We start from the raw sequence: 26,111 nt of genomic DNA on the forward strand, positions 1-26,111 counted from the left end.
CATGGGAATCACCTGGAAATCTCAAAGACTACTGATGCTTGGCTTCTACATCCATAGCTCTCTGTGGTGATTCTAACATGCAGCAAAATTTGGGAATAAGACTCTAAATCTTTGACCTTTAACCTAAGATCCACTGCATGTTCAATTGTTTCATTCTATTTCTCCCTCTGAATTGAGGCCCCAGCAGTTGGACTGATACATATTACTGGTACCACGGTTAGGTATTATCAGGGCTTCCCTGGTGGCTCAGATGGTAAAGAATCTGCCTGCAATGTAGGAGACCTGGGTTCAATCCCTGGGTCGGGAAGATCTCCTGGAGAAGGGAATGGCAACCCACTCCAGTATTCTTGCCTGGAGAATTCCATGGACAGAGGATCTTGGCAGGCTACAGCCCAGGGAGTGGAAGAGTTGGACACAACTGAGTGACTAATGTGCTTTTCACGATCAAGGTGAATCCATTACCAGTCCCGCAAGGGCATGTCCTCCTGACAATAGCCTGTGACATTTTAATATACAGAGGAAAACATATTTTAATTGTAGCTATATTTGAACACATATATTATTTCTGTGTGACATGAAAATAGCAATTCTGGTCGTGTGTGTGCGTGTGTGTGTGTATGTATGGCAAGGCTCAGACATGATGGAGTATCATCCTTGAGCATTTATATTTCAAACACAAGAACTCATTCAAATGAAATTCAGATGACCCTCTCTATTTGGCAGTATGTTTGTCATCTAGAAACTCAAAATAGCATTTTAGAGAGCCAAACAGTCTGAGCCAGTGGCATCTCAGCCTATTACTATCTGTCAGATATTTTATCCACTCAAGTCGATAGGTGGGCAAAGGTTATGTTTCTTTGAATTGTTAATGTGGAGGCCTGTCTTCTAAGTTGAGATGTGGAAGGAGGAGAAGAAGAATAAAATGGAAAATTTTCAAAGAAGAAATCTAGACAGGTCATTTCATCCACCTCTTCACCTTCAGAAAAAAATGACACTGAAACATTCCAAGAGGATGAGAATCTATACTATTTTTACAGCTCTTAAGTGACAAGATTGCACAACCCCATTCTCCCTGCACCACATTTCATTGTAATAATTTGCAGCTAGGAAATTTTTCTTTGCATCAAAGCCAAGGCCTCTGGTGAGGTTAATCCTATTTCCTCCTTGCTGGTCTTCAGTTCAGGATGGGTAACAGCATCCTTTGTGAAATTTTCTCAAACACTTGGAAGCTATAATTATGTAAATCTTAAGGTTTCTCTTTTCCAATCTGAATAACCTTTCTTCATACCTATCTGTTACATTGTTTTCAAATGTAATCATCTTCATGGTAATCTTCTCTCAAACATGAGGTTCTCAAACTTGTCTGCACGTTGGAATCACCTGGAGAGTTTCAAAAACTACTGATGCCTGTGTCCCACCTCCAGAGATTGTGATTTAAGTGTCTGGGGTATGTCCTCAACTCTGGAATTTTGAAAAGATTTCCAAATGATTTGAAGTTGTGGACAAGTTTTTGAACCCCTGTCTGAACCTGCTACTGGCCTGTTCTCCTCTCCTTCCTCCTTGTTAATAGGAACCTCAAATAGCAGTACCAGATTAGGAGTCATAATCAGGGAACAGTAATTTCCATCCCTAAGTACCATTAAAATCATCTGTAGAGCTTTGACATTAGGAATGCCTGGACCCCACCAACAAATTAGAACAGTTAGAGGTGGGACTGGGGAACCTTTACCTTTAAAAATGCTCTCCAGATGTTTCTAATGCATTACCAAGGTTGGGAGCCATTGGTGACAAGTCAGTGGTTCTCAAAGCATTTCCCTAAGATTAGCAGTACCAGTATCACTTGGGAACTTTAAATAATAAAATCCTCAGGTCCTAACCCAGGCTGACTGAATCAGAATCTCGGAGGGGTAGGGGATGGGGCAGGGGTGGTGATGAGTGGTGTTTTAAGCCCTCCAGGTGACTCCTGTGCTTGCTGAAGTTTGACAAACACTAGTCTAAGCCAGTTTACCATGAACTTGGTCCCTAATTTCCCAGACTCACAACACCTGGTCATGTGACCCAGCTCCAGCCAATGAGATCTAGTAGAGGTCTGGGAAGAAGTGGCTTCTGGGAAGGCTCTTACTTTCTTGATGCTGGAGGACTGACAAGGCTGGCAGTATGTGTCTGCTTCATCCTTCCTCGCCATCTTGAAGGTAGGAGACTCCTGGCACTATAACTGCCATTTGGGGGGCTGCAAGGCAAGCAAACCCAAGGAAAGCCCAAGAGAATCTCATAGATCTTGCTCCTGGTTATAGTACATTGCTAACCAATACCAGCAGTAACCCACTTCCATACTTGCTGCTAAGTCACTTCAGTCGTGTCCGACTCTTTGTGACCCCATGGACTGCAGCCTACCAGGCTTCTCCGTCCAAGGGATTCTCCAGGCAAGAACACTGAAGTGGGTTGCCATTTCCTTCTCCAATGCATGAAAGTGGAAAGTGAAAGTGAAGTCGTTCAGTCGTGTCCGACTCCTAGAGACCCCATGGACTGCAGCCTACCAGGCTCCTCCATAGGGATTTTCCAGGCAACAGTACTGGAGTGGGGTGCCATGTAGTTATGGGAAATATAAATTACTACTTATTTAAGCCATAGGAGGATTTTACAATGGTTGCAGCAGAACACTACCCTAACTGATAGAGAATCAGATCTCCCAGTACTATCTACATGGAGAAAACTCAGAATTGGATCCAATATTGATACTTGGAGGTAATGTTAAATTTAAAGGACTGTCACCTAAGTTTAAAGGATTGTTGCCTTCTATTTAATTCTAAGTATTTCTAGCTACATATCAGTATTACACAAAAGAGCTTATTTTAAATGATTCCTGAAGCTCACCCTGATGTTCTGAATTGGAATTGCCCAGATTTGTACTGGGAAACTCTGCAATTGAACAAGTTAACTTCTGCTCCCTGCTGGCCCCAGTCCCCACGTGGTGGCTGAGACTAGGGTGAGGCAAAGAAAGAGTCCAAGGGTGAATTTTAAAGAGGCACTCACTCCCAGGGTGGTGCAACTGTGGATCCTACACTTGCAAGCCCCTGAGAGTGAGTGCCTCCTTAAATTTTGTGCCCTGGGCACCTCATTTGGTCTCACCCTATTCTCTACTCTGATTCAGATTAGAAACTTTAACAGGTGCTGCCTGTCTTTAAGAGACAACCCCAAATAATCCTTCATACAAAACCATCAGCTAAATCAACTGAATTATCTACTTTTGCAGCAGTGGTGGTTCCAGCATCATAAAGACAGACACGTTTATTTATAAGTTATGCCACATACAGTTTAATTTCAGTTTGGGGTCTGCATCTCCAAGGTGACACCCGTTCCCTTCTGAGTTGAAAAATAACTATAGAGCTGATTGTCTCCGCCCCTGTTCACCCACATGAAAACAGAAATGTGATCTTGTGAGAGAAGAATTTAATTAAGTGAGTCAATGGGTGTTGGACAGGCGTGGTGGAGGTAGAGTCCAGGACTGAGGTCCTCCTCTAGCTACAAAGCATTCAAGTATCGGTGACTAGAATTAAAAGTGGAAACTAGTAGGTGTTTGTAAAAATATGTGTCAAGCTTGGCTATTCCTGGTTTCCCAAAAGCGTTTTAGGACACATATATGCTGCGGTCTCCCAGAAATAGAAGTGTGGGTAACTCAACCCAAAGTTGTGGTTCCTGTGCGCCGCCTGTGTGGATGGTGCGTCAGCAGAATGCACGATGAGGCATTTGAGTGGCCTGACACTCTGCAGCTTCCTAAGGATGTCTCCTTAGGGTGAGCAGGGAGGGAGGGATGCCGACTGGGCACAGGAAGGGAAGTCACACGTGACTTTGGTTGAGGCAGAGCCTCCGGACTGAAGCTAAGATGGATGTGTTGCAGTCCACGTTTCATGACTCTCGCTTCTGATTTCATAGGTGTTGTACTGATGGCAACAGCTGGTGGCTTGTAGCCGGAGAGCCCTAACCAAGTGAACTATAAAAGGGCCCTCTGTCACATCCGCCTGCCTGCTGCAGAGGTGGCCTTAGATTACCTGTCATCTTGGTGTGGCTGGTAGGCACCCCAGTACCGATCTGGCAAATATTTAACAAGTAGTTGCTAAAAATAATGACTGTACTTCCCTGCCTGATGTACGCTAGAGACTCCGACTGAGTTCTCCCGGTGTGATTGTGGGAGATTTATGGCAGCAGGATTAGATGTCCTCTCTTTCACTGAGGAAAGGGATTAGTTACAATTCTACCTGTGAACGGGAATTGAGTAACGGCTGTCTTGAGGCTACTTCCCAGTTTCCTGTTCTGACAGTCTTGAAGCGGGCAAGATAGCACTCAGCAGCCACTGGCAAACTGAGACTGGATTAAGTCAACACTCGAATGTGTCAGAGGGTTTGGAGCGAGCCCAGAATGTGTTTGCTCGCTGGGATGATTGAGAACCCACATGTGGTGCCAGACTCAGCCCGCCCTGCCAGCACCCGGGTGTATCTGCGGTATTCGCTGAAGCCCGTGTTCCTGATACAGGGGGCCCAGCCGGCTCTGTCTGCAAAGTCACACTCCCAACACAAAGCCTGGATGTTCTGATGAGATGCAGCCAGGCATACATGAGGTCTGGGATATGTTTTTAAAATATTTAAGAACTTCAGCAGAGAATGAAGAAAGAGAAATAATAAAAGGGGCTTGAAAGAGCAACTAAGGCAGAATCATGATTGTTGAATCTGGATTTGGGATAGAAGGCAGTGGCACCCCACTCCAGTACTCTTGCCTGGAAAATCCCATGGGCGGAGGAGCCTGGTGGGCTGCAGTCCATGGGGTCACTGAGGGTTGGACACGACTGAGTGACTTCACTTTCACTTTTCACTTTCATGCATTGGAGAAGGAAATGGCAACCTATTCCAGTGTTCTTGCCTGCAGAATCCCAGGGACAGGGGAGCCTGGTGGGCTGCTGTCTATGGGGTCGCACAGAGTCAGACATGACTGAAGTGACTTACCAGCAGCAGGAATATATTATTCTATTCTTTCTGAGTTTGTGTATTGGAACAGTTTCAAGGTGAAAAATGTGTTTAAAAGGTTAAATTGTCATGATAAAGATTGTGAACATAGTGGTAAGTTAGTGCATTTTTTATACACTATTCATTTCTTTCAGGTGACCTCGAGCAACAAGGGGCCAGAACTATGTGGACTTTGATTTGGAATGTCCTTCCTACCCAGCCCTATCCACCTCCTGCTTGGGCTCAGGATCCTGTTTTTCAGTGAAAAATGGCAGGACTGGGGCTCAAGAAAGCCGAGTGCAGGTTCGATCTGTTCATTGACAGTGAAAACTTAGATAAGTCACTCGCCTGTCCCAGAGCGGCTTGCCTTCCTCTGAGAACTGGGGCTGAGCCTGTGAGAACAGCCCCCCAGGTTCTTGGAAGATCAAGTAAAGTAAGGTACCCTATGAGGTGCTGAGGAAGTGCTGTTAGTGACAAGAAGAGGTCAGGTCAGCATTCCCAAGGCTGTGTGAGAACTGCCCCAGAGGTGTGTTAAAATTCTCATTCTGGGCCTCCACTGCAATCTACTGAATCAGGATTTCCAGAGGTGGGGCCCAGGAAATGTATGCAACCAATTTTGCATTGCAGCCTAGTTGGGGGTGGGGGAGATACTGAATTCAGTAATATAGTAGAGGGTGTTTCCCACTCTAAAAGCAGAAATAGCTGTTTGGGGGATTGGTCTTCTTTTGTACCATTTTGATGGTTAGGTGCAAGGCCCAGATTTGGGATAATTTCAAGGTGAAAAACAGAAAACCAGAATAAACAAGGAGGGGGGAATCTGCACAGGTCTGGAAGACTGAGGCCTTTTTTAGCCAGAGGTGGAATGGTGCCCTGGTGGCTCAGTCGGTAAAGAATCTGGCTGCAAAGCAGGAGACCCAAGTTCCATCCCTGGGTCGGGAAGTTCCCCTGGAGAAGGGAATGGCAACTCACTCCAGTATTCTTGCCTGGAGAATTCCATGGACAGAGGAGCCTGGTAGACTACAGTCCATGGCATCGCAAAGAGTCGGATAGGACTGAGCACCTAAGCAACCCTCCTGAGAGGGTCCCAGCCCACTGCAGGAGCCTAGAGTGGGAGAGCCAACCTTCTCCAGTGAGAGTGCCCGGAGTCTCTCCTGTCTAGGGACCCCTGGGTGGCTAGTCCAGACAGCAGGGCCGCATGTGGGAGGGTGCCCTTGTGGTCCTGACCCCAGGCCTGTGCCTCCTTCACTGCAGGCACCTGGGACTAGATGTCCCCCACGCCTGCATCCACCACATTGGCCACCCCTCCTCATTCCCCTGCAGCACATTCCAGCACTGGTGAGTGTTTGCTCACAAGCCTCTTTCCTCCCACTCTTAGTTCTCTGAGAATTGTTGTTTGTCTCATCTGAAAAGCAACCAAGTCAGTATTTATTAACTGTTTTCAAGGCCTTGTGCTTCCGACCTCAGAGGAGACAAACATGAAGAAGAGGGATCTTTTGTCCTTAAGCCACCAGGCTTATATGGGGAAAGAGGAGAGGCTGAGACGAGCACACAGATAACCCCAACCCAAAGGATCTGGCAAGCACCATAAGAATTGTGTGAATTGTGAAAGGATCTTAAGGAGGGTGGTCACCTTCAAAAGACTTGACAGAGAAAGTGTGGTATTAGAGGTGGGTCTGGAATGGTAAGTAGGTCTTCTACAGGAAGTAAAGCATGGGGAAAGTATCAATATTGGGGGAAGAACAGGAGCAAAAGCATGGTGGTAAGAAAAGGTGGTGTGTGGGTGTGGGTGTGTGTGTGTGAGTGAGTGAATGTGTGTTGTTTAGTTGCTCAGTTGTGTCCAGTTCTTTTGCAACCCCATGGACTATAACTCGCCAAGCTCCTCTGTCCATGGGATTGTCCAGGCAAGAATACTGGAGTGGGTTGCCATTTCCAACTCCAGGGGATCTTCTCAACCCAGAGATAGAGCTCTAGTCTATTTCACTGGCAGGCAGATTTTTTTTATCACTGAGCCACCCAGGAAGCCCATGTGTGTGTGTGTCTGTGTGTGTGTGTGCACACACACCTGGAGAAAAACAAGCAATGACATTTTGGCTGGATCCTGGTCTAAATAGGAGACCAGTGGGGCACAGATGGGAGAGGGCAATGGCACCCCACTCCAGTGCTCTTGCCTGGAGAATCCCATGGATGGAGGAGCCTGGTAGGCTGCAGTCCATGGGGTCGATGAGAGTCGGACACGACTGAGCGACTTCACTTTCACTTTTCACTTTCATGCATTGGAGAAGGAAATGGCAACCCACTCCAGTGTTCTTGTCTGGAGAATCCCAGGGATGGGGGAGCCTGTTGGGCTGCCATCTATGGGGTCGCACAGAGTTGGACACGACTGACACGACTTAGCAGCAGCAGCAGGGGCACAGATATAGGCTGGGGCCATTCAGAAGAGGCATTTATTTCAACTTGCTAAATTGAAGGTTTTTGAGAAAAAACCTGATGTGATCCAAGCAGTTGTTTGAGAGCATTGAATTAGCGACCAGCCTGCAGACTGGAGAGTCAGAAAGACCAAGCTGCCTGTGTGGAGAGGATTGGAGAATGGTGGCCCTCAAGATGGGGCACAGGGCCACCCCACAGGGGTACCCAGAGTCCAGGAAATGCTGGAGTTGGGCTGCAGAGGAGATTTCATGAGGTGTTATTTTAAAAACTCTAGTTAGTCTGAGGTGAGCCACTCTCCGTTCTAGACCTACGGTTGAGGTGTGGAGAGGTCGGCATTTTCCTATCTGACATAAGAAACACAAGATCAAGTTCCTCCCCAAAGGAACTGACTTTCCACAACGCCAAATTCGCCTTTCCCTGACACCTATAGACATTCCACAGAAATCTGCAAAACAAACCAAAAACACCCAACCAGATGCAGGCCAGAGTATCCTGTCTTCCTTGTGTCTGCAGAAATTCTGAACAGCCCCGCTTGTAGATGATTTCATGAGCATGCAACAGTCTCCCTCCTCCCTCTGCGCCCTTCCCCTCCCACAGCTCCTGCCAGGTCTCCCTCTCACATGGCTCCACCCTCCAGCTCCAAACCACTGTCTCTCACTTCCACCACTGCTGGGACCTTCTGACCACCTCTGTGCCCTCTTGTACTCTCCCTGAACCTACCCTTTGAGCCACAGACAGACTTCCAGAGTAGTTCTTTTCAGAGTGAAGCAACACTATGTCACTGTATTCTTTCAAACCTCCGAGGATACTGCTCTGGCCTCCTTGCCACTTGCACAAACACCAAACAAGTGCCATACTCCAGCCTGGCCCTTTGCTGTCCCCTCAGCCTGGGATGCTCTTCCTTGCTTTATGGTTTTGTCAGAATGCCACCTCCTCAGAGCAGCCTCCTGGAGATGCCCTGTCACTCTCTTATCTATTGACCCGCTTCATGGATCTTTGTACTGGTGATGACGTGTCTGTGCTGTCCATCTGCACCAGCAGGATGTGAACCCCCTGAGAGTGGCTTTCTGTTTTGCCCATCTTAGTTGGTTCAGGGCCTGGATAAGGGCCAGGTTCTCAAATATTTGTCAAATGAATGAATGTGGAGATCTCTCTAGAAAATACTTTCCTTTGGATTTGCTGCTGCTTCTTGGCTCTCATTTCCTTTGGTCCTTGAAGGTTTTGACTTAACTGAGCACCCTGGCCATGCCCTGGACTGGCATGGAGCTAAAGGTTTCTCCTCTTCCATCTCAGACCACTCTTGATAATTTCCCAGACTCCCTAAGTAAATACATCCACAGATTCACCCTTACCCTCCTCCCTTTCCCTCTGCCTTTCCTCCATCTTCATCTCTTATCTCTTTGCAGATGATGCCTTACTGTTTACTTCCAGCCTAGATCTCTATATATTCCAGTCCTTCCAGTGCCTACTAGACATGATGGTGCCTCATATTTCATTTAAATTTTTTCTTCCTCCTCCTCCTCACTTTTTTATGCAATGTGTGTTACTAGCATTACTATTTCCTTGGCTCCCAATTTAGTTAGTCTTAGAGTCCTTTTTCACATTCCTCCTTCAGACCTTCTTTCCTCTGAGTCATCAGTTCTATTGAATCTTCCTTTGAGATGCCTCTTATGTCTCTTCAGCTATTTCCATTCGTGTAGCACCCACCCTCGTGTGGTCTCCTGACTAAAACCAGTTTGACCTCTTTGGTGGTTCCTTTCTGGCTCATAGGCCCCTATTTAAGACCCCTTCCTTTTGTATCTGTGCTTCAAGGAGTCACTCCAGGCTCTGAGCCACCAGCCTCACCTCACTGCATTTCCAGTCCAGCTGTAGCTTCCTGCACTGCCCAAGGCTCCTAACTCTGCTCTTAAATGAAAGCCTAGAAGCAACGTAGGCCAGGCCCACTCCTTTCACTGCCTAGACCCAGGTCCTAGCACATCAGTCCAGTCAGAGGCCTCAGCTCACATCTCCCCAGGCAAGGAGGTTTGAAGTCACCTCTTCACCAGCACCCCTACCCCCGCCCCCCAGTCTCCTCCCCTCGTTCCCAGCTTCAAATAAAAGAATAATTTTTGAAAGAGTTGCTTTAAGCCTTGGCTGCCCTGCTAAGAAATTAATAGCTCTCATATCTGACTTATCGACCCCATGGTCTGTAGCCTGCCAGGCTCCTCTGTCCATGGAATTCTCCAAGCAAGAATACTGGAGTGGGTTGCCATTTCCTTCTCCAGGGGATCTTCCTGACCCAAGGATCAAACCCGAGTTTCTTGCTTTTACTGCATTGGCAAGTGGATTCTTTACCACTGTGCCTCCTGGGAATCTCATTTCCTATATAATGAAGACCAAATACCTCATCTTGGAACTCAAATTCGACTATAACCTACCTTTTCAGCCATAAAATTCCTAAAATAGGCCCCAAATGCTTAGAGGAGCTAGGAAAGTAATGGAGATGAGTAACACATACACTAGTAGGGAGTGGTGGAGACTGGGCAAACTGGAGAGTACGTGTGCTGTTTAAAGGGGAGTGGGAACCAGCTGCTGCCATGAGGAAATCTGGGGCCTGCTGGTGCCCAGTGTTCTGATGATTCAACAGAAGCTAGAAATCTGAATTTTGAGGCAAAGTTTCCTGAGTTTTTAAATTTTGGCTTAAAAAAATTTTTTTTTTTTTTGTACAGTGCAAAGCTAGTGGAGGTGATGGAATTCCAGTTGAGCTCTTTCAAATCCTGAAAGATGATGCTGTGAAAGTGCTGCACTCAATATGCCAGCAAATTTGGAAAACTCAGCAGTGGCCACAGGACTGGAAAAGGTCGGTTTTCATTCCATTTCCAAAGAAAGGCGATGCCAAAGAATGCTCAAACTACCACACAATTGCACTCATCTCACACGCTAGTAAAGTAATGCTCAAAATTCTCCAAGCCAGCCTTCAGCAATACATGAACCGTGAACTTCCAGATGTTCAAGCTGGTTTTAGAAAAGGCAGAGGAACCAGAGATCAAATTGCCAACATCCGCTGGATCATGGAAAAAGCCAGAGAGTTCCAGAAAAACATCTATTTCTGCTTTATTGACTATGCCAAAGCCTTTGACTGTGTGGATCACAATAAACTGTGGAAAATTCTGAAAGAGATGGGAATACCAGACCACCTGATCTGCCTCTTGAGAAATTTGTATGCAGGTCAGGAAGCAACAGTTAGAACTGGACATGGAACAACAGACTGGTTCCAAATAGGAAAAGGAGTACGTCAAGGCTGTATATTGTCACCCTGTTTATTTAACTTCTATGCAGAGTACATCATGAGAAACGCTGGACTGGAAGAAACACAAGCTGGAATGAAGATTGCCGGGAGAAATATCAATAACCTCAGATATGCAGATGACACCACCCTTGTGGCAGAAAGTGAAGAGGAACTCAAAAGCCTCTTGATGAAAGTGAAAGTGGCGAGTAAAAAAGTTGGCTTAAAGCTCAACATTCAGAAAACAAAAATCACGGCATCCAGTCCCATCACTTCATGGGAAATAGATGGGGAAACAGTGGAAACAGTGTCAGATTTTATTTTGGGGAGCTCTAAATCACTGCAGATGGTGACTGCAGACATGAAATTAAAAGACGCTTACTCCTTGGAAGGAAAGTTATGACCAACCTAGATAGCATATTCAAAAGCAGAGACATTACTTTGCCAACAAAGGTTCGTCTAGTCAAGGCTATGGTTTTTCCAGTGGCCATGTATGGATGTGAGAGTTGGACTGTGAAGAAGGCTGAGCGCCGAAGAATTGATGCTTTTGAACTGTGGTGTTGGAGAAGACTCTTGAGAGTCCCTTGGACTGCAAGGAGATCCAACCAGTCCATTCTGAAGGAGATCAGCCCTGGGATTTCTTTGGAAGGAATGATGCTGAAGCTGAAACTCCAGTACTTTGGCCACCTGATGCGAAGAGTTGACTCATTGGAAGAGACTCTGATGCTGGGAGGGATTGGGGGCAGGAGGAGAAGGGGAGGACAGAGGATGAGATGGCTGGATGGCATCATTGACTCGATGGACGTGAGTCTGAGTGAACTCCGGGAGTTGTTGATGGACAGGGAGGCCTGGCGTGCTGCGATTCATGGGGTCACAAAGAGTTGGACACAACTGAGCGACTGAACTAAACTGAACTGAAAACATACCTGCTGGCTCAATCCAGCTGCAGAGACACCATTAGAATTCTGCTGTCTGTACCAACAAACCAGCCAAAAACTCTGAGCCTACACTTGTGAAAATAGTAATACTAGCGATAAACAAGTGTTGGAACAGTGTTAAAGATCTTTTAGTTCCCAACTGAGACCTCCTCCTTGGTGTAATCAGAATGAAAGAGAATTCAAGTGGTAATAACTTTCTCACTGTGCAAATCGATGGCATTTGATGCCACGCCCATGTACAACCTAAAGCCATCCCACCAGTAGCAACAACCCAGTTTGTAAAAGCACAGATACACTATGTCCCAGTCTGGCGTAATGTACACATGCAATGCTTGTTGTAGTAAATAAGTGCCATTTTCAGAGGCTTGAAACAACACTTTTTTTTTAAACATTTATTTGTTTGGCTGCATCTGATCTTAGCTGCGGCACGTGGAATCTTTAGTTGCAGCAAATGAGATCTAGTTCCCAGACCAGAGATGGAACCCTCGTCCCGTACTTTAGGAGCATGGAGTCTTAGCCACTAGACCCAGGGAAGTCCTGAGACAACATTCTTTAAAGAGTCTGTGTTCCAAACGTTTGTTTATCATGGTCTTTTTTTTCCACCCAAGACGGAGCACACTTTCCCCGGAAACGGAGATATAAATAGGACCACAGAAGCAACACTGCAGATGGGTTATTTTACATTTGCAACGAAAAAAGAGTGGCCAAGAAGGCTGTTGCAAATGTATGGTGTGACGTACCAGCCCCACAAACTTCCTTTGCCCCTAGTGGCTCCTGGTCTGAAATAAACCTCTGGGAGTCAGACCTTGGCAAGGAGCCAGAACAGACAAAAGGATGGGGTGTGGTGGTGGTGGAGGAGAGTGTTTGAGAGGACACAGAGTTTGTGAAGACCCTGAAGGGAAGGTGTTGGCCTTCTAGCCATACTCCCTGGACTTGTCCCAGAAATGGCCCTTCTTTGAAGCTGGGGGCCTTGGAGTTTGGCCGGAAGTAAGGAAGGGGAAAGCATGAGTTTGGGGAGCATCCGTCCAGCTGTCCTGCCAGAGAACATCATGGGAAAGTACCGTTTTCCTTCCTGAACTAGTGCAGTAAGTTTGGGAGGGTGAGCAGGGAACCGCATGTGGAAACCTCTTCAGTCAGAGGTCCCTCTCAGCTCCCCACTCCTTTCTCCCTGCCCTGCCTTTCCCTGGGAGCTGGCTGGAGACATTTCCTTTACCTCGTATTTCACTCTTTCTCCACAAGTTCAGTAAATGGAGCTGACAGTACCCCTGGGGACTCCTAGCATCTCCTTAGTCTCCAGGGAGATGCCTCTTGAATGAAAGGATCTAAAAAGACACACACACTTATTTATACACATGCCTTCCTGTTCTGTCAAGCCCCAGAATAGTTCCTGCTCTGGGCTCCCACACTCAACAGCCTCATTATCTTCTCAGAAATTTTTTTCTCCTTCTTCATACCATTGCCTCTGCTTCTACCCCCGACTCCAAACACACACACACACACACACACACACACACACACACACAAATACATACACTTCCCAATGTCATCTGTGAGGGCTAGGAAAGCTACTGAGGAGAGAGAAGTAGTTAGAGCTTCACCCACCTTGCAACTTTATCTCTGCCTCACTGTGGGACACTGAGAAAGCTGTTCCCAGAAGTATGGAGGGCACATTGTTCTTTTCCCTTCCCCTGTTCACTCCATTCAATTTCATTCCCATTGATAAGTGAGCCCATAACTCATTTCATGTTTTCTTTTCTTTCTTTTTTGGACCGTGTTGGCACATGGGATCCCAGTTCTCCGACCAGGGATCGAACCCACACCCCCTGCGTTGGAAGCGCAATGTCCTAACCACTGGACTGCCAGGGAAGTCCCCTCAAGTCTTCTTTTCAAACCTAACTTTCTCAGTCAAGACTGCCACAGACACTTAACACCTCTGTCTCCTCCTCTCCCCTCCCACCTCCCCCACAGTCGTCATCCCCCGGCCCTCCTCCCTCCATGCTCCCATCCCTCAAGTTTGGGAGATTGTGTCTTGCTTTTCTATTTTTGCCATTGATGAGACGCAGTTCTAAGGATCAGACACCACAAGGTGCTCGAAATGTCAGCTAAATCGGTCTGTAAACAGTATTTTAGTTACATTTCCAAGTAATACGCTGAATATTTTTCTTCAACCTCCGAACCCTTTTTCAGGTGAAGCATTTTAAAATGTAATGTAGTAGTCTCGATTGTTAATCTGAAAAGTGCAATGAAACACTACAGGCATATCCAGAAGTCTGGAAACGCAGATAAAATTCTATCTTTTCTCATGTTAACAATTAAATATACTATTTTAAAATAGAGCGATTCTTCACCTGAAATGTAGTTGAAAACAAGAACATATTGAACATTATGTAAAATGTAAATACTCTGCTTTCAAAGGTAAGTTTCTCCCATGCTTCCTGATTTTACAAACACTCCATATCACACCCTGTAATTTAAAAACCTTAACAAGTGGACACTATAATGGATGTGTGTCCCCTTACAGTCTTCTGAGCTAATTGGATTAATAGAGCTATTTATCAACAAACAAACCTTCTCGTTAGGATGACCAATTCAAATGCAGAGTAAGCTTATAATGTATTTATCAGAACCAGCCAGAAATGAGGATGATTTTGAGTTTTGCATTTTAATGAAATCCGGGAGCCTCCAATGAGAAGCAGAGTAGAAAAGGTTCATAGTGTCCTGTTTCTCCTTTTCTCTAAAAATAGATTTCTTATTACATAAATATTGTCTCTGTATGACACAATAAATCTAAATAAGTTTGAGAGAACTTTTGCTCAGAATCCAGTCACCTCAGCACAGCTGACTTTCCATTTGAACCTGCTGCCATGCAGCCCTTGTAAAAAACTGCCATGAGTTCATTCTCCCATTTTCAGTTCATACCATCTCAGAGGCATGTTCCATGTTCTGTGTAGTCTTTCTAAAGTTTAATTACTATATACTTTAAATTATTCCCTTGCTGTTGAACATCTATTTTGCAATCTTTTTTATAATAATGTAGCAGCTAATCATTGTTCATTTGGGTTTTTTTCCTTATGGGTTGTTTCTTGAGAATACATTCCAAGAAATAGGATAAAAGGTCAAATGACTGGATGTGAATAGGTTTTGATTTTACCCTCTGACCAAGGGCCTCTGAGAGCCCCTGCTCATGGACTCCCACCTTTTCCATCAAAGATGAATAGTTCTCCATCAGAGGTTTATCAAGTGGTTGCTGTCCCGCTACTAGAATGCTGGGACAAGGTCACGGTCCATTTGAGGAAAATGTAGGCTTAAATATTATGAACTTTAACCCATATGAACTTGTTATATGTTGTTATTACATGATTCTCAACAAGGAGCATCACCAGCACTGAAGGGAAAAAGAAAACAAAAAATCCCATGACCAAGTAGTGACATTTAAAGAGTTGTCTGCCCCTTTAATAAGTATAAAATGGTTCTCACTGTTGTTTTAATCTGCATTTCTTTTACATTAGTGAGATTGAATTTGTTTCATTATATTTATCAGTTATTAATATTTCCTTTTGAATGTAGTATTTATTTCTTTCCCCAACTCATTTACTATAATAAGGACCTGATATTTTTGTATGAACATCCTCTAGAAAATAGGTTTTAAGCCTTTTTAATATATGCCAACAATATTTTCCAGTTTATTTTTTCTCTTTAATGTAATTCTAAAGGTGTGCTATTGAACTATGTCCAACTCCAAATCTCATACAAGTGCTAAAGAAAGCGTTGGAGATTTTTTTTTGGCTCAAAGGGAAGGTGCAAATCATTAACATACATGCTTTAAAAGACAATGATATAAAAGTGTCAAATGTTGGGATTTTTACAATATGCCAGGTATAAATAATGGAAATATCTTTGGTGAATTCTGAATTCACGTGGTAACTCATTTTGGGGGAGGAGTGTACCACATAAACACAATAATCAATTAAAATAGATTGAGATTTTGAGAAATCTCAGTGCAGGTAATAGGATCAGGGCCTTTGGAATGTGGAGAGGCAGGAGCTGGGCTTTCCAGGGTTGGTGAGATAGGGGTATGTAGAATGGTATGGACGTCCAATGAAAGGTGGACTGAAAAGAACTGAGGTGAGAGGAGTTTTCTCCTTCTCTGGCCTTCCCCATTCTCTTCCCCTTACCCCTTTTTGATCCCTGAATTGGAGTTCCATAGGAAGTTGTTTGCAATTATTTTTGGTGTCTCCCTTCATCCTCTCTTTGCTACATTCTTTCCCATACTCCTCCTACTCCTTCCCCTCCTTTTCTCTTATGGACGCTGCTAAGTAGCTTCAGTCATGTCCGACTCTGTGCGACCCCAGAGACGGCAGCCTACTAGGCTCCTCTGTCCCTGGGATTCTCCAGGCAAGAACGCTGGAGTGGGCTGCCATTTCCTTCTCCAACGCGTGAAAGTAAAGTCACTCAGTCATGCCTGACTCTTCGAGACCTCATGGACTGCAGCCTAAGCTCCTCTGTCCATGGGAGTTTCCAGGCAAGAGTACTGGAGTGGGTTGCCACAGGATAGCACTATTACATTGGGATCAAACAAGCTGGGTCCAGGCCCTGCCCCTTGATTCTTGTTTGACTCTTGTCAGTTTACTCTCTGAGGCTTAGTTTCCTCATCTGTAAAATGGAGATAATAATAGTACCTATTTCTGGAAGGCTGTTGTGAAAATTAAAGGAGAATGTGTTTGAATGCATAATATAGTTATGGTGGGCTATTTTATTGTTCATAAACATTCGGTGCTCCTTCCTGGAGATAGATAAGATTTCTCAATTCTAGTGATATTAGCCTTGGCCATGAGGGTCAATTTAGCCAATAAAATATGAATGAAGGTGAGTTATGACATTTTAGACAGAAAATTAAGAGCCACTGTTTGCTCTGTTCCCTTTTCCCTCTGCCATAACAACCAACAATGTTCTAGACAGCAACTATTCCAAAACTTTGTCTCAAAGTAAAGAAAATGTAGAATAGTTACAACCCAGCATTCAGTGGACATGTAGCATGAGTAAGAAAGAAAACCATGTTGTAAGCTATAAGCCACAGAGCTTTGGGGGTTGCCTGTTATTAGAACATAACCTAGCCTATATTCACTGATGGACACACAGTATCCAGCTTATTTTAAGAGCTCATATAATGACTGGGAAGCTGTAAGCCAATTCCAGTGCTCACATAGTCCTGGAAGACATTTGAGTTCTGTATCGCTAAAGTGTCCTTGATGTCACCTAGTAACAAAACTTCAAAATACATGAAGTGAAAATTAACAGAAATGCAAGGAAAGGAAGACAAATCCACAGTTATGGTCAGATTTCAATACTGCTATCTCAATAATCTATTGAAGAAGTAGACAGAAAAGGATATAGACTATTTGAACAACAACCAACTTGATCTAATTGACATTTATAGACTATTCCACCCAACAGTAGCAGAATACACATCCTTTCCAAGTGCACACAGAATAATCATCAAGAAAGACCATATTCAAGACCATTTAACAAGTCTCAGTTCAAATCATTCAGAAGATATTCTCTGACTACAAAATAAATTAATTAGAAATAAGTAACATATCTGGAAAATCCCTAAATATTTGGAAATTATGCTATACATGTCTAAACCTATGCATCAAAGAAGAAACAAGAAAATTAGAAAACGTCTTGAACAGAATGAAAATGAAAGCACAACATATCAAAATTTGTGAGACATAGCAAAAGCAGTACTTAGGGGGAGATCTCTACCTTTAAAGACTTCTATTAGAAAAGTAGAAAGGTATAAAATCAATAAAACTTTCAACTTAAGCTACAAAAAAGAAAACTTTAACCAAAGTAAGCAGAAGGAAAGACAATAAGAATAAGACCAGAAATTAATAGAATAATTAAACCCAATTTTTTTGTAAAGATTAGTAAAACCAATAGAGAAGAAAGAAGAATGTTAGAAAACAAAGAGGGGACATTATTATAGATTATATAAAAATCAAAAGCTTAATAAAGTAATATGAACACCTTTCTTAATAAATTTGGCAACTTATACGAAATGAAAAAAATCCCTTAAAAGACTCAGTCAACATTGATTCAAGAAGAAATGGGAAACTTGCTTAGCTTCATTAAAGATATTGAATTCCTACTATGTATTTAAAATATTAAAATTAGGCCTGGGAATTCCCTGGTGTTCCAGTGATAAGGACTCTGCTTTTACTGCTTTCACTGCCCAGGTTCAATCCCTGGTGGGGTAACTAAAATCCCACAAGCTGCCTCACTCGACAAATAAATAAAAGTTAGGCCCAAATCTGGGCCTAGCAATAGATGCAAATAACTTTACTGATAAATTTCACCAAACATTTAAAGAAAAATAGTATCAGTTCTACCTAAACTGCCTCACAAAACAGAGGAGGAGGGCAAATTTCCCAACTCATTTTAAGAAGCCAGCATTACTGACAGCTCGTTAAAAATATTATCAGAGCACTGACCAGTATCCCTCATGAATGTATACGTAAGGATCCTTAGCAAAATATTAGCAAATTGAATCCAGCAAGATTAAAAGGAGACCCTGTCATGATCCAGTATGATTTATCTCAGGAAAATAAGATTGATTTGAAATTCAAAAATTGATCAATATTTATTATTAATATGGTGATTGTTAAATTGGGTTTCCTTGGTAGTTCAGATGGTAAAGAATCTGCCTGCAATGCAGGAGAACCCAGGTTTGATCGCTAAGGAAGATCCCCTGGAAAAGGGAATGACAACCCACTCCAGTATTCTTGCTTGGAGAATTCCATGGACAGAGGAGCCTGGTGGGCTACAGTCCATGGGTCGCAAAAAGTTGGACATGACTGAGCAGCTAACACTTACACTTTTCCATATTAACAAAATAAAGGATAATATAATCATCTTAATAGATACAGAAAATCATTTGATAAATGATTCATTTATGACAATCTCTCAGCAAATCAGGAGTAGAAAGGAACTTCTTACACCTGAGCTAAAAAAAAAATCTGCAGAAGTCTGCAATTAACACCATACTTAATCGTAAAAGATTAGATGAGAAAACATGGGGAGAAAGTCTTCTGAAGCTTTCTTCAGAAGATAGGCAAGGATTTCTTAAAACAAAGATAAGGGGGGAAAAAATTGAACCCATCAAAATGAAAAACCTCTGCTCTTAAACAAAAGCAGAAAAGCCACAAACGGGAAAAAAATATTTGCAAAATACACATTAGATCAAAGACTAGTACCCAGAATATATGAAGTACTTGTATAGTTCAGTAGTATGAAGATTTAGTTCATTTCAGTCACTCAGTCGTGTCTGACTCTTTGCGACCCCATGAACCACAACACGCCAGGCCTCCCTGTCCATCACCATCTCCCGGAGTCTACCCAAACCCATGTCCATTGAGTCGGTGATGCCATCCAACCATCTCATCCTCTGTCGTCCCCTTCTCCTCCTGCCCTCAATCTTTCACTCTCCTCTTTCACTTTCATCAAGAGGCTCTTTAGTTCTTCTTTCTGCCATAAGGGTGGTGTCATCTGCATATCTGAGGTTATTGATATTTCTCCCAGCAATCTTGATTCCAGCTTGTGCTTCTCTCCAGTCCAGCGTTTCTCATGATGTATTCTGCATATAAATTAAATAAGCAGGGTGACAATATATAGCTTTGATGTACTCCTTTTCCTATTTGGAACCAGTCTGTTGGTCCATGACCAGTACAAAGATAAAACAATTCAATAAAACAAGGGGAAAATTATTTGAACTTTACAAAAGAAGATATATGAATGGCCAGTAAACCCATGAAAAGATGGTTCATATCCTTAGTCTTCAGGGAAGTGCAAAGTAAAACCACAATGAGTCACCACAACTTATTCATTTTAAAGGCTAAAATTAAAAAGACCAAAAATACCAACTGTTGGCAAGGATATTGAGCACCTAGAGCTGTTGTATATTGCTGGTAGATGGAAGCAGAAAATGCTACAACAGCTCTGAAAAATAATTGGGCAGATTCTTTAAAAAGTTAAGTAGATACCATACAATCCACCTATGTCATTCATAAGTATTTACCCAAGACAAACGGAAGGGTATATATATCTATATATGAATGTTTTTAGCAGATTTATTCATAGTGTCACAGCTGCAAATAAACCAAATGTGTACCAATGGATGAAATGATAAATTATAAAATATCTATACAGTGGAATATTACTCAGTTATTGAAAGGAATTAGTAATGCATGCAACAGTATCAGTGATCTCAAATAGTATGCTGAGCAAAAGAAATGACATAAAAGAGTAAGTACAAGCTGTATGATCCTATTTATATGAAAGTAGACGAAGGAGAAATCTAATCTAGTTACAGAAAGCACACTAGTAGCTGCCTAAAACTAGGGGTTGTGGATCTAGGAAAAATGGACTGCAAAAGATTACAAGGGAACATTTTAGGGTGATGAAAATGTGCTGTTTCTTGACTATGATTGTGGCATGATTGCACACACTTGTTTAAACTTATTAAACTATAACTTAAATTAGGGGTGTTTTATTTTAAGGAAATTATATCTCAATACTTAGTTTTCAAAAAGTTGTAACTATCTAACTTTTCTCTAAGGGCACACACGGTGAACTTGTCAGCCTAAGCTGGAAACCTAGTTCCAACTCTTTATTAGTGATGTAAACTTGGTTAAGTTATTTAATCTCCCTTAGCCTCCATGTTGGAGAAGGCAATGGCACCCCACTCCAGTACTCTTGCCTGGAAAATCCCATGGATGGAGGAGCCTGGTAGGCTGCAGTCCATGGGGTCGCTGAGAGTCGTACACGACTGAGTGACTTCACTTTTACTTCTCACTTTCGTGCATTGGAGAAGGAAATGGCAACCCACTCCAGTGTTCTTGCCTGGAGAATCCCAGGGACGGGGGAGCCTGGTGGGCTGCCGTCTATGGGGTCACACAGAGTCGGACACGACTGAAGTGACTTAGCATAGCATAGCCTCCATGTCATCATCTGTAGCATCAAGATGATATTAATAGTACCTACCTCACAGGATTGTTATAGGAATTAAATGAATGAATATACAGAATGTGCTTAAATCAGACAGCAAGTATTAATATTGCTTTCTTGGTCACATGACTATCCATAGAAAGGCACAAATATTTCAAAAATGAAGTACTTTTCCTCACTCTGTTGGTTTTTCATTTTTATTCCATTGCTCCTTATTCATCTCCAGTATCAACCATGGGATGATAAGCATAGTGGGTACTTAATAAATGTTTCTTTGTGGGTGAATTATTTATTTAGTGAATAAGCACTTAAACAACATATTACATAAACTATACCTAGTGATACAGAACTTCTATTTAGAGTAATGAAAAAGTTTTGGAAATAAATACTGGTGGTGGTTGTACAATATTGTGAGTGTAGTTAATGTGCCTCTGAATTTCATAGTTAAAATGGCATGTTTTGTTATGGACCTTACCAAAATAAAAGAAGAACTCTTAAATACCTAGTGAAAAAAACCCCACAGCTTTGGATTTTAGCTTTGCAAAGGCTACAAATAACCTCAGAAGAGTCACTACAGCTGTTCGTCTGTGGTTAAAATGTGGAGGAAAATGTTTATTGTAAAGGCCTTTAAGGTCTGAAGATGGGGATGTTTGTGAACATTTTGAAGAAAAAGAGGTGGAGATTGGGTCCATCACAGGGTACATTAAGAACCAAAAATCTTGATCTATCAAGCATTTGTCTAGTAACATAAAATTTCCACCAACTAAACTACAGCTTGCTTGGCACACAAAAGCTATAAAAATATAAAAGAATCAGCAAAAACCTGTTAGCAAAATTATGGGTTGAAATATCTTGAGTTCTGGTGTTAAGTTGTTCAATGATTTATGATTAGCATTCTTCGTCTTTAGAACTTTTGCAACATGATTTGCTTGCATACCTTGAACACCTCTATAGAAACACTGATTTTGTTGAAGTGGTCAGTTTTTAGGAAATGTCAAAATGACAGCTTGAAAATATCATTTAGTTTATTTAGACACTTCTAAAGCACATGGATGGAGAAATGTTTACTTTATGGATACTTACATGTTCTTCCTCATCTTGATGGAAATTACTGAAGAAGTCATATCCTGGTGTCTAAAATAATAAAAATTACAAATACAGAAGAAAAACAGTTTTAATGGTCAAATTAGTTTCAACTAGCATATAGCATTACTTCCTAGCCTAAAGACAAAATTAAAAGATACCCAATAATTCCATTAAAAAGGAAAGTCTGATTCATTTATTTTTTCTTCATTCCACTCTCTACTGTTTCATGGCAAAGAGTGAAGAAAAGAGGAGGCGTATTCAATTTTGTGGTGGTGTCTGCCATGATGTAGAGCAATGCTCTGCTGTCTGCTGTATTTGGGGGCTGAATATGCCAGCAAATTTGGAAAACTCAGCAGTGGCCACAGGACTGGAAAAGGTCAGTTTTCATTCCAATCCCAAAGAAAGGCAATGCCAAAGAATGCTCAAACTACCGCACAATTGTACTCATCTCACACGCTAGTAAAGTAATACTCAAAATTATCCAAGCCAGGCTTCAGCAATACGTGAACTGTAAACTTCCTGATGTTCAAGCTGGTTTTAGAAAAGGCAGAGGAACCAGAGATCAAATTGCCAACATCCGCTGGATCATGGAAAAAGCAAAAGAGTTCCAGAAAAACATCTATTTCTGCTTTATTGACTATGCCAAAGCCTTTGACTGTGTGGATCACAATAAACTGTGGAAAATTCTGAAAGAGATGGGAATACCAGACCACCTGATCTGCCTCTTGAGAAATTTGTATGCAGGTCAGGAAGCAACAGTTAGAACTGGACATGGAACAAGACTGGTTCCAAATAGGAAAAGGAGTACGTCAAGGCTGTATATTGTCACCCTGTTTATTTAACTTCTATGCAGAGTACATCATGAGAAATGCTGGACTGGAAGAAACACAAGCTGGAATCAAGATTGCCGGGAGAAATATCAATAACCTCAGATATGCAGATGACACCACCCTTATGGCAGAAAGTGAAGAGGAACTCAAAAGCCTCTTGATGAAAGTGAAAGTGGAGAGTGAAAAAGTTGGCTTAAAGCTCAACATTCAGAAAACGAAGATCATGGCATCCGGTCCCATCACTTCATGGGAAATAGATGGGGAAACAGTGGAAACAGAGTCAGACTTTATTTTTCTGGGCTCCCAAATCACTGCAGATGGTGACTGCAGCCATGAAATTAAAAGACGCTTACTCCTTGGAAGGAAAGTTATGACCAACCTAGACAGCATATTCAAAAGCAGAGATATTACTTTGCCAACAAAGGTTTGTCTAGTCAAGGCTATGGTTTTTCCAGTGGTCATGTATGGATGTGAGAGTTGGACTGTGAAGAAGGCTGAGCGCCGAAGAATTGATGCTTTTGAACTGTGGTGTTGGACAAGACTCTTGAGGGTCCCTTGGACTGCAAGGAGATCCAACCAGTCCATTCTGAAGGAGATCAGCCCTGGGATTTCTTTGGAGGGAATGATGCTGAAGCTGAAACTCCAGTAATTTGGCCACGTCATGCGAGGAGTTGACTCATTGGAAAAGACTCTGATGCTGGGAGGGATTGGGGGCAGGAGGAGAAGGGGACGACAGAGGATGAGATGGCTGGATGGCATCACTGACTCAATGGACGTGAGTCTGAGTGAACTCTGGGAGTTGGTGATGGACAGGGAGGCCTGGCGTGCTGCGATTCATGGGGTCGCAAAGAATTGGACATGACTGAGTGACTGATCTGATCTGATATGAGGCTATCTAAACCTTGATTACCTTATTATCAAAATACCACAATGATAAGTTTCTCTCCCTCAAAGAATCTGATTCACTTTACAGTTACTAATCAGCAAAGAGCACAGGGAAACTTTTATGAGAAAAACACTAGGTATAGTGAGTATTATTTTCTTTTTTTTTTAATTTATTTTAACTATATAAATATTGTGGCGGGTTTTGCCATATATTAATGGCAAAAACCATATATTAATATGAATTGGCCATGGGTGTACATGTGTCCCCTCCATCCTGATTCGCCATCCCTCCCCACTCTATCCCTCCAGGTTGTCACAGAGCACTGGCTTTGGGTGTCCTGCATGGCCATACATCAAACTCACACTGGTTATCTATTTCACATATGGTAATGTACATATTTCAATACTATTCTCTCAAATCATTCCACCCTCACCTTCTCCCACTGAGTCCAAAAGTCTGTTCTTTATGTCTGTGTCTCTTTTGCTGTCCTGCACATAGGCTCTCTGTATACCATATATCTAGATTCCATATATATGCATTAATATACAGTATTTGTCTCTTTCTGACTTACTTCACTCTCTATATAAACTCCAGGTTCATCCACCTCATTAGTACTGAGTCAGATATGTTCCTTTTTATGGCTTAGTAATATTCCATTGTGTATATATACCACAACTTTTCAATCCAATGTGTATTATTTTCTTAACAAAATACATAGGCTAAAGTTTTGAATGGAATACCTAAAAGGAGTTTTGCAAGCTATTTTAAATATTTCAAAAAGTTTAGTGAAAATTTATTCAGTAATAAAAGCTACCTGGCTCTATTTTTGGCTTGCATTTTTTATAGCTTGCTGATTAAGTGCTCTAATTAGGGATTGTGTGTGTGCCAAGTCGCTTTAGTCATGTCCGACTCTTTGTGACCCTATGGACCATAGGCTGCCAGGCTCCTCTGTCTATGGGATTCTCCAAGCAAGAATGCTGGAATGGGTTGCCATGCCCTCCTCTAGGGGATCTTCCCAACTCAGGGATCGAACCTGCATTTCTTATGTCTTCTGCATTGGCCAGTGGGTTCTTTACCACTATCACCACCTGGGAAGCCCCATTTAGGGATTAAGTGAGTGAAGTCGCTCAGTCTTGTCTGACTCTTTGAGACCCCGTGGACTGTAGCCTACCAGGCTCCTCTGTCTATGGGATTTTCCATTTAGGGATTCCATATGTCTAACTAAGGAATTCAGTGAGTGAAAGTGGAAAAGCATATTATTGCATATGTAAGTGTAATGTGCTTATTAGACACTTTTCTTTTTTAAATAACAAAGGAAAATCATAATGAAGCACAAATGTGGTGATGAAAATGTTGGGAACCACAAATCTATGCTAATCATTTGGCAATTAGTTATCTTTCTACACTGCTGCTGCTTTAGTATTATTTATTTGTGATTTACACCCTACCTTTTTCTGAAAGAATTTAAAGTGTCTCATGCTAGCTAAACATTAGTCTTTCAATACTTTGATTACTTCTTTATGTGTCCAGTGAGATTTTAGAATCCTTAAGGAAAAGAAGCACCAGTCTTCGATATCCTTATGAACTTCATTCTATTTTCCTAACAGATATTTTATGGCATAGAGTAAGTGCCTTCCCCTTATCCTACTTACTGGCCAATGGATTGTTGGTAGACTTTTCTAGTCAGATCTATTTGTTGTCCTCAATCAGGAAATACTTACTAAAAGTCTACTATTAATATGTGTCAATTATTTTTACCTAATGTCAAGTGTAATTAGGCAAAGGTAATACACATAAAAGGAGTAGGCTGAAAGTGTTCAAGGAAAAGGGAACAGTTTATGCAAAAGCCCTGAGGCGGGAAAGAGCTGGGCTGGTTCCAGGAACTGAAAGGACAAGAAGTTTAAGCTCTGTGGGCGAAGGAGAGAACGGAATAAGATGAGCCTGGAGAGGCTAGCGAAAGCCACATCATCCATGGCCTTGTAGGTTGTAGTAAGAAGTTCTTAAAATTTCACTTTCTAACTGGGTGAAGAGATGCAGGTTGGGGTGAAGGTGGTAAGAGATGTGTCAGAGAAGTCAGTCTCGAGGCTAGGTGTTAGCTTAGACCAAAGTGGTAGAAGAGGAATATAGAGAAATTCATTTAAGATTTTTTGTGAAGGTAGAAACCATAGAGCTTAGAAACCATGGATTAGATGTAGGGGACAAGGGAAAGGGAGAGGCTTCTGGCTGCCACAATTACATGAAATTGAATATACCATTGACTGAGTTGGGAAGACTGGAGGAGGACAGGTTGAACTGGGAGATATTGAAAGAGAATCAGGAGTTTGACTGGGGCTATGTTGGGTAAGGAGATCCAACCAGTCCATCCTAAAGGAGATCGGTCCTGGGTGTTCATTGGAAGGACTGATGTTGAAGCTGAAACTCCAATACTTTGGCCACCTGATGCAAAGAGCTGACTCACTTGAAAAAACCCTGACTCTGGGAAAGATTGAAGGGGAGAGGAGAAGGGGACGACAGAAGATGAGATGGTTGGATGGCATCACCGACTCCATGGACATGAGTTTGGGTAAACTCTGGAAATTGGTGATGGACAGGGAGGCCTGGCGTGCTGCGGTTCATGGGGTCGCAAAGAGTTGGACACGACTGAGCAACTGAACTGAACTGATGTTGTGTTTGAGA

General features: G+C 42.6%; 1 long non-coding RNA gene across 1 annotated transcript; it reads left to right on the forward strand.

Moving 5' to 3' along the window:
• The first annotated feature begins 2,000 nt into the window (after positions 1 to 2,000).
• On the forward strand, positions 2,001 to 12,000 carry LOC147379383 (uncharacterized). Its single transcript, XR_015133131.1, has 3 exons — positions 2,001 to 2,192; positions 5,153 to 5,300; positions 10,133 to 12,000. It is a non-coding gene; the product is annotated as an uncharacterized LOC147379383 (long non-coding RNA).
• Positions 12,001 to 26,111: the final 14,111 nt, after the last annotated feature.

Source organism: Bos grunniens, chromosome 1 (assembly GCF_055505025.1).
Source record: "Bos grunniens cultivar Pamir isolate PY7600 chromosome 1, Bosgru_T2T1.0, whole genome shotgun sequence".
Lineage (NCBI taxonomy): Eukaryota > Metazoa > Chordata > Mammalia > Artiodactyla > Bovidae > Bos > Bos grunniens.